This window comes from Lathyrus oleraceus, chromosome 6 (genome assembly GCF_024323335.1).
Source record: "Lathyrus oleraceus cultivar Zhongwan6 chromosome 6, CAAS_Psat_ZW6_1.0, whole genome shotgun sequence".
Lineage (NCBI taxonomy): Eukaryota > Viridiplantae > Streptophyta > Magnoliopsida > Fabales > Fabaceae > Lathyrus > Lathyrus oleraceus.
The window spans coordinates 356,743,767-356,750,850 of NC_066584.1; the positions used below are offsets into that span (position 1 = coordinate 356,743,767).

The 7,084-nt window shown below is 36.8% G+C and overlaps 1 long non-coding RNA gene across 1 annotated transcript; it reads left to right on the plus strand.

Moving 5' to 3' along the window:
- The first annotated feature begins 2,746 nt into the window (after positions 1 to 2,746).
- Positions 2,747 to 6,680, plus strand: LOC127097812 (uncharacterized). The gene is made up of 3 exons (XR_007793201.1): positions 2,747 to 2,967; positions 5,991 to 6,040; positions 6,292 to 6,680. It is a non-coding gene; the product is annotated as an uncharacterized LOC127097812 (long non-coding RNA).
- Positions 6,681 to 7,084: the final 404 nt, after the last annotated feature.

Sequence of the window (7,084 nt, forward strand, 5' to 3'; positions counted from 1 at the left end):
GGTTTGGAGGCTGCTCTGAACTCCGTTAGGTCTTCTCTCACTATCTTTTTCCTCAGGGTTTTGTTCCAAGGAAACCACCTCAGAGTATTTTTGCTTCTCTTCAAAATCCCCCTTTTGTTCTGTGTTCTCTCAAGTGAAGCCTTGGTATTTATAGACTGAATTTCATGGTTTTGTGGGCTCAAATGAGAGAGACCCAAGTCCAAATTTTTTTTATTATATTTTTTTTATTTAATTAATTAATTAATTAAAATTTTTTATTTTTTTTTTTTATTATTTTTTTGTAAAAAATTATTATTATTATTATTATATTTTTTTTTCGTTTTTTTTTTCCGGATCTAATTCTGATTGACATGATGAAATGCAATATGAAATGCTAAATGAATGCATGAATGAGGAGGGCAAATTTTGGGGTGTTACAATGGGTACTCCACAAAGCATGCTGAGGGACATGAGTGTCCTAGATGGAATTTGCCAATCCTGCGTAACAGGATAAATGTCTATGGGCCCAATATTGAACTGGACAAGGGTGACACGGTCTATACCTTGTGTTCAATATAGACATAAGGGCAAAGGGGTAATTATACACATAATTATTATCACAGGAGGTTTTGTCAGATCACATGACATTTTCGTGACTTGGGTAGCAGTGATGTGTTGCTAGATACCGCTCACTGTTTATTATGTTAAATGCGTGATTTAATATAATTGCCAACGCCGCGAAAACCTATAGGGTCACACACAAAGGACGGATTGATAAGAGATAGAGTAACTAAGGAACACCGTAAGGTACGGTGCACTTAAGTGGGAGACGAAATATGGTAAGGTGCCAAATACTTAAGTGATTTTGGGCATATTATAAGATATGGGCCAAAATACACTTAAGTGGGCTTTTTAGCTTGAAGCCCACACAAGTGATTATATAAATAGAACCCCTTGGGTAGAAGCATTGTCACTCCACTCCACTCAGACAGAAATTCAAGTAGAGACTTGGAATTTTGTTTCCCTCTTTCTCTCACTCAAAGCCTTCATTCATAACAGCTAGCACTGCGATTGAAGGAATCCGTTCGTGTGGACTGAGTAGAGACGTTGTCATCGTTCAACGTTCGTGATCGCCCCGTGGATCTGTATCAAAGGTTTTGATCATTATCAGAGATCTGCACCAAAGGTTTGAATCGCCACAAGAGGTAACGATTCTATCACTGATCATGCCCATTCGTAAGGATCACTAAATGGAGAATTTTTTAAATTTCGCTGCGCCTTGGATGGCTATTCTCCAACACTATGTTCTTCCCTGCAGATTCTTCTATGACACTTATAGAAGGACCTTCATGCGTAGGCATGGGAATCTTGTTCACATTTGGGCCATTGGGCGTGAAAGCGATAACTTTGGAGTCAATCAACTCTTGTACTTTGTACTTGAGAGCTTTGCAATTCTTAAATGAGTGTCTGGGTTCCCCGAAGTGGAATTAACATATGGAATTCACATCATATCCTAGAGAGAGAGGTGTTGGAGGATGCCTTAGATCTCTTAACTGCACTAATGAGCCTTGGAGAAAATGAGGGAGAAGTTGACCATAAGGCATTAAAATTGGGTCAAACTTTTCCTCTGGCCTCCTTTATCTCTACTGGCCCTTTTGATAGTAATTCTACTATTGTGGGACATACAGTTGCTGGTACTGCACTGGTTGTTGTCTGGAAGGAATTATATAGGCTTGTTGTGGGTACTTATTTGGTGCTACTGCTGCTACCTGGTAGTAAGGAACTTGGTAAGCCTCAGCCTCCCCCTTGGCTACTGTGGCAGCATTAATTTCCCCTTCCTTCTTCTTTGGAAATCCGAAATATGGTTTCTTTGCTCCATTGGAGGTAGTGGCAACACTTTCAATTTTCCATTCTTGAGATGGTTCTCAATTCGTTCTCCAGCGACAACCAGATATGCAAATCCATAGGAGGAACTTCTAACCATTCTATCCAGATAGGGGCCATGGAGGGTGCCAATAAACATGTTAAAAAGTTCTCGTTCTAGTAGGGGTGGTTGAACTCTGGGAGCTAGTTCCCTCCACCCTTGTACTTCTCAAAGTCATACTTTGAATTTTGTAGGGATTTTGACACCTGGAACTAGGCACATATTATCAACATCTAGACCAAAGGCTTTGAGACCTTCCATAGCTTTCATCCTTTCATCTAGGATGCAAAACATTTTCTTGGCTTCAGCAATTGGGAGCCCAAAGGTGTCAAGTGTTGGATCAGCCTTTGGGATAAAGAAGGCATCATGATGATCGTATACTTCAAGATGATTGAAAGAGACCTCAAGTGTGGTTATGATATTCTGATTCAGGAGATATCCTTTCGGAGGTGGATTGGTACCAATTGGGGGATTCATCAGTGGTTGTAGAAGAGGATTAATAGTAGTGGGCCTTAGGGCGGCCTGCCTCAGTTCTTCTTAACCTATGACTATAGCCTGAATATTCTTCATGAGAAGAACCATTTAAGTCCTCATTTTGATAATGTCCTCCCTTATCACATCTTGATTCTGTTCGAGTTGATCCATTATCAGTCTCTGGTTATTGTGAGTACCGTAGCGATACCGGGAAGTTAGCTTTGCGATCGAAGATTTTGAGTAAAAGTCCATATGATAATGAGCTTTTCTTTGTTTTGTTTTTTGTAACATGGAATGCATGACGATGCATGAATGTATGAAAACATGTTTTTTATATTTCCAGGGAATCTTGAGATTTTGTCCATTTCTATGAGTCATAGTAAAGCATAAAAATTAATACAGAAGATAAGACCACAAGCAAAAATACTCATTTTATTCAATTGAAGAAGAAATTACAATCATTGGGTTACAATTTATTTGCCAACCGGGCACGCTTAAGTTCGGCTCTAAATCCGGTCATCATGACCTTACAAGAGGCAACAAAATTCTAAACTTCCCTATGGGTGTTTTGGAGAATCATTATAGAAAAGGTTATCTTTAATTTCTCTAGAATATCTTTAATTACTCGGTCTACAAACTCTGTTAGATCAAGGTGTTTCTCTCTCCATTACTGAGCATTTAGGAGAAGATTCTGAATTAGCCTATGATCTCTACCCTAGATAAGGTCTTGAATGAACGCTTCCCTTTGGTCTAAGAGAACCTCTAGGTGACGACCTTTAGCTTCCCAATAGGAGATTTCTTCCCTTAACTGATCATAAGCAACCCTTTATTGATGGTATTGATCTTTGAAGTTACAGATTTCCTCAAAGGCATTATCATACACATACTGACATCTAGCGAGCATGTTTTCCAATTGGTCCTTTATGCATTGTTCACTCTTTAGGAAGTCTTGGTTATCCTTGAGTTCATCTTGGAGACTCTTTACTTGAGCTTCAAATTCTTCCCTAATTTCCTTTTTAGCCTTCAGGTTCAGTTTCCACAAATTTTCCATTTTGTGAACTCGACGATAGGCTTCAGCCAACTCTTGTTTTTTATGCTGAGACTACTACCAACATCTCTGAACTATTCTCCTATTTGTTTTCTTTTCTTGTTCTCATCCTGAATCATCTTTGTTGTCTTGAGGAGTTGTTCTGTCTTATGATCAAGGTCAAGCTACATATCATCCTTTTTACTGGTGACTTGATTGAGGCTCGGTCATAACTCCTCATTTTCTTTTTTCAATCATTGGATGCTAACTTTGAGTTCATTGAAATTTTCGATAGGAACATGAGTTGGTTCAGCATACTGTGGATTCATGGAAGGCTCCAAAGGAAAAGGAAACATGAACTCCTTGACTTTTCTTTGACCCACCGTGTGTAGGGCTTTTTAGCTATGCAGTTCTTTTTACCCAATTCAGCCTTCCCACGACGGTGAATCTCGCCCCAAGCTTTGGTTATCTTCTTCAGCAATTCTGGATTATCAACTCCTTCAGTTAGGAAAAATTCTTCCAATATCTTGGTATTGGGTTTGTCAAGCATCGGGTAACCCAATTAACGCAAAGCCAGACTTGGATTGTAGTTGATTCCCCCATTAGTTCTTATGATAGGTACGTAAGGGAAATTACCATAATTGAGGATGATATTGATATCGTCGTAGTCTCGAGAATGCTAAGATATGTCATTAGCTATTAGAGACATAATCCTTTAGGACCATTTGATATTACCCTTATTTTCAACGAAAGGGCCTTTGTTGGGTAAATGGACCATGAACCATTTGTATAGCAAAGGTGCACAACACACAATATTTCTTTTCGTTTCCCGGTTCTTCAAATGAATTGAGTAATAAGTATCAACAAGTAAGGTAGGAACGAGGTTCTTGGTTATGAAGATGCAGATTTAAGACAAGTCCACAAAATCCTCAACTCCTGCTTCTAATATGAAATTCCTTCTTCTTTTTTATTCTTCTATTGTCTCTGGTAGTTGTGTTGTTGTTGTTAAAATTTTATTAATGTTGAGAGATTGAGAGAGTTAAGATTTAAATGAATGAGTGCCTGAGAGGTTGAGGATGCCATAGATCAATGAGGTTATAGGTTGAAGGTTGGTGCTCAATTGATTCATAGCTTCAACTTGAAGCTCTAATCAATGATGGATTGATGAGATATAGAGTGAGGGTAAGTTGATGGAGGATTTTATCATAGGTTTGTCAGGGAAAGAAAAAATGATCATGGTGATGGTGAAAGTTAGGTTTATATAAATGAGTGCATGAGGAAAAATTGGAGGGGAAAGTTAACTGATTCAGTTAGGGATTGAGTGAGATGCAATTCTAACCTTTGGATGGTGATCATAGGCTTAAGTTTATCAAGGGTGGAGGATGAATTTTAAAAGTTAGTAAGATTTTAGTTGGAGTGTGAGAAAATTGAGAGGGATGTACTTCTTTTGGCCTTTACTTAGTGTAAAATTTGAATAGGGAGTGTGTTAGTTTGTTAGGTGTAGGTTGTTAGGGTTTGAGATTGATTAGTTGTAGGGAAAATGCGTAACTAACTCGGGCAGTTAGTTAATGGTTAGGGCAAGTTATTGAATGGAGGTGTAAAGGTAGTTGAAATTCGTTAAAAGTTGGTTACAGTTTGTTGAATGGCAACTGTTAATTAGAGGTGAGGTTAGAATGGTCATTACTTGGTTTTAACAATTAGATCAATTTTGGTTTAAAAAACAAACTTGGAAGAAAAGTTGGATTAAAAGTCTGTTCTAATTGGAGTTGGGCAGTTTGGTAATTAGCATGATCATTGTAAGTCTGTATGAATTTCATCACATGGTTGTGATAATGTATGATTGAACTATGTTTACTATAAGTTGAAAATTTGTGTTATGCTTATCTTAAATCCTATGTGCGTGGGTGATTTTATGATGTTGTATGTTGAATTTGATGGAAGTGTGATGCCATGGCTACTATGTATGTATGTTGTGTGTGCATATGTGTTTGAATTATGTCTACTATGAGTTGCAATGATGACTTAATTGTGCTATGATTATGTTGAATATGGATTGAATCATGTGGACATAATTAGGATCTAGTTTGAATGCTGAATTTGGAACTTGATATATGTTTAGATGATTAATGTGGTTTCGTAACTGTCTTGGATTACTTAGCACAATGAATGCATTGAATTGAAGTACTCTTGATTTTATACCTTTGATCCTTTGTATTTGGATGTCATGAACCCGTACCTCTGCTCATGAGCGTCATGGCTATGCATGTGTTACAACTTACATTCGTACTTATGATTGAAATGACTTTGCTCTTGTACTATGCTATGGCATTGTACTGTTTAGAAGCTGTTAATGAACGATGCATTATCATTTTGATGTTCACTTAGTATCTGTAGTAAGCATGGTGGTATGATTTGTCTTAAAAGCTTTTGAAACTGTTATGTCCAACATGGATGATAGCATGGATGCATTGTATAACACTATGTTGTCTTGACTTGCATTTCTTAGATGCATTGTATGTGTGGATTGCATTATTTGTTAAACTTGTACCATGCTTTGATGTATATTTGGATTTTGTTATGATGCAGGGCATGTTAAGTGTGTAACTGAATCAATAATGGCTAAACTACAGTCAGAGGTTAGTTTAATGTAGTGAAGTTAAGCTAGTTTATGATAGATTTATATATAGGTTATTCTGTTGATGAATGGTTAGATGGTTTGGATTGTCTTTAGCATGAACATGGCTTGTTTTAGATATGTAGGTTTGATGGTTTTGAAATGTTTTGGATCTGTCATGGAAAATATATGGTGTTTGAATGTGAATTAAGTTATCTATTTAAACTTTACATATGAAGTGATGTTGAACTGATGTAGGTGGTCTTTTTGTAGGTTGGTAACATGACATGGACACGGTGATGCAAGTTTGGACATGTTTGGCATGGTTTGGTTATCTTAGACATGAACTTGGTTACACTTGAAGCCATTTGGTTAAAAAGATGGTGAAGTCTTAAAGTTTGAAGAGAGATAGGTCTAGGGAGGATTGTTTAGAAATCAGAGTCAGTCCAAGGTCAATGGTCAAATGTTGACAAAAAGTCAACAATTTAACCAAAAGTCAACTGTACTAAAAAGTGTAATTTTCTTGGTAATTTTCAAATTCTGAATGCAATGGCTTGGTAACTTGTACTTGAAGTCAATTTGTGATCGAATTTTGTAATGACTTGTATGGATAACTTGTTTTCCAAGTAAATGAAGAAAAAATCCCTCCTTTTGAATTTGAATTTTGAATCCTCTTTCAATGCTTTAACCATTTAAGAACCAAAATATATTCAAAGGAAAATAGTAATGAACAAATTAACATGAATTGGTCAACAAAAAGTCAACCTCCACGGTTGACTTTGTTGACCAAAAGTCAACTCTTGTGTGAATGTCTTCAATATCTTTTTTTTTTCTTCCAAAAATGTAGTCATACTCCAACTTGAATAAGAATCTGCATAGTTGACTTAGACCAAAAGTCAACTAACTCATACTCTTTCTTCTATTCCAAGTAATGACTTAATTTGACTTAGAAGCCCTAATCCATTGGAGACTAATAACATTTGCTTGTACCATAAGCAAGCACAACAAAATCGTAGTCCATGAGACCAATGATATCCACTTGAAATTCACAACATCTTGTTCCATA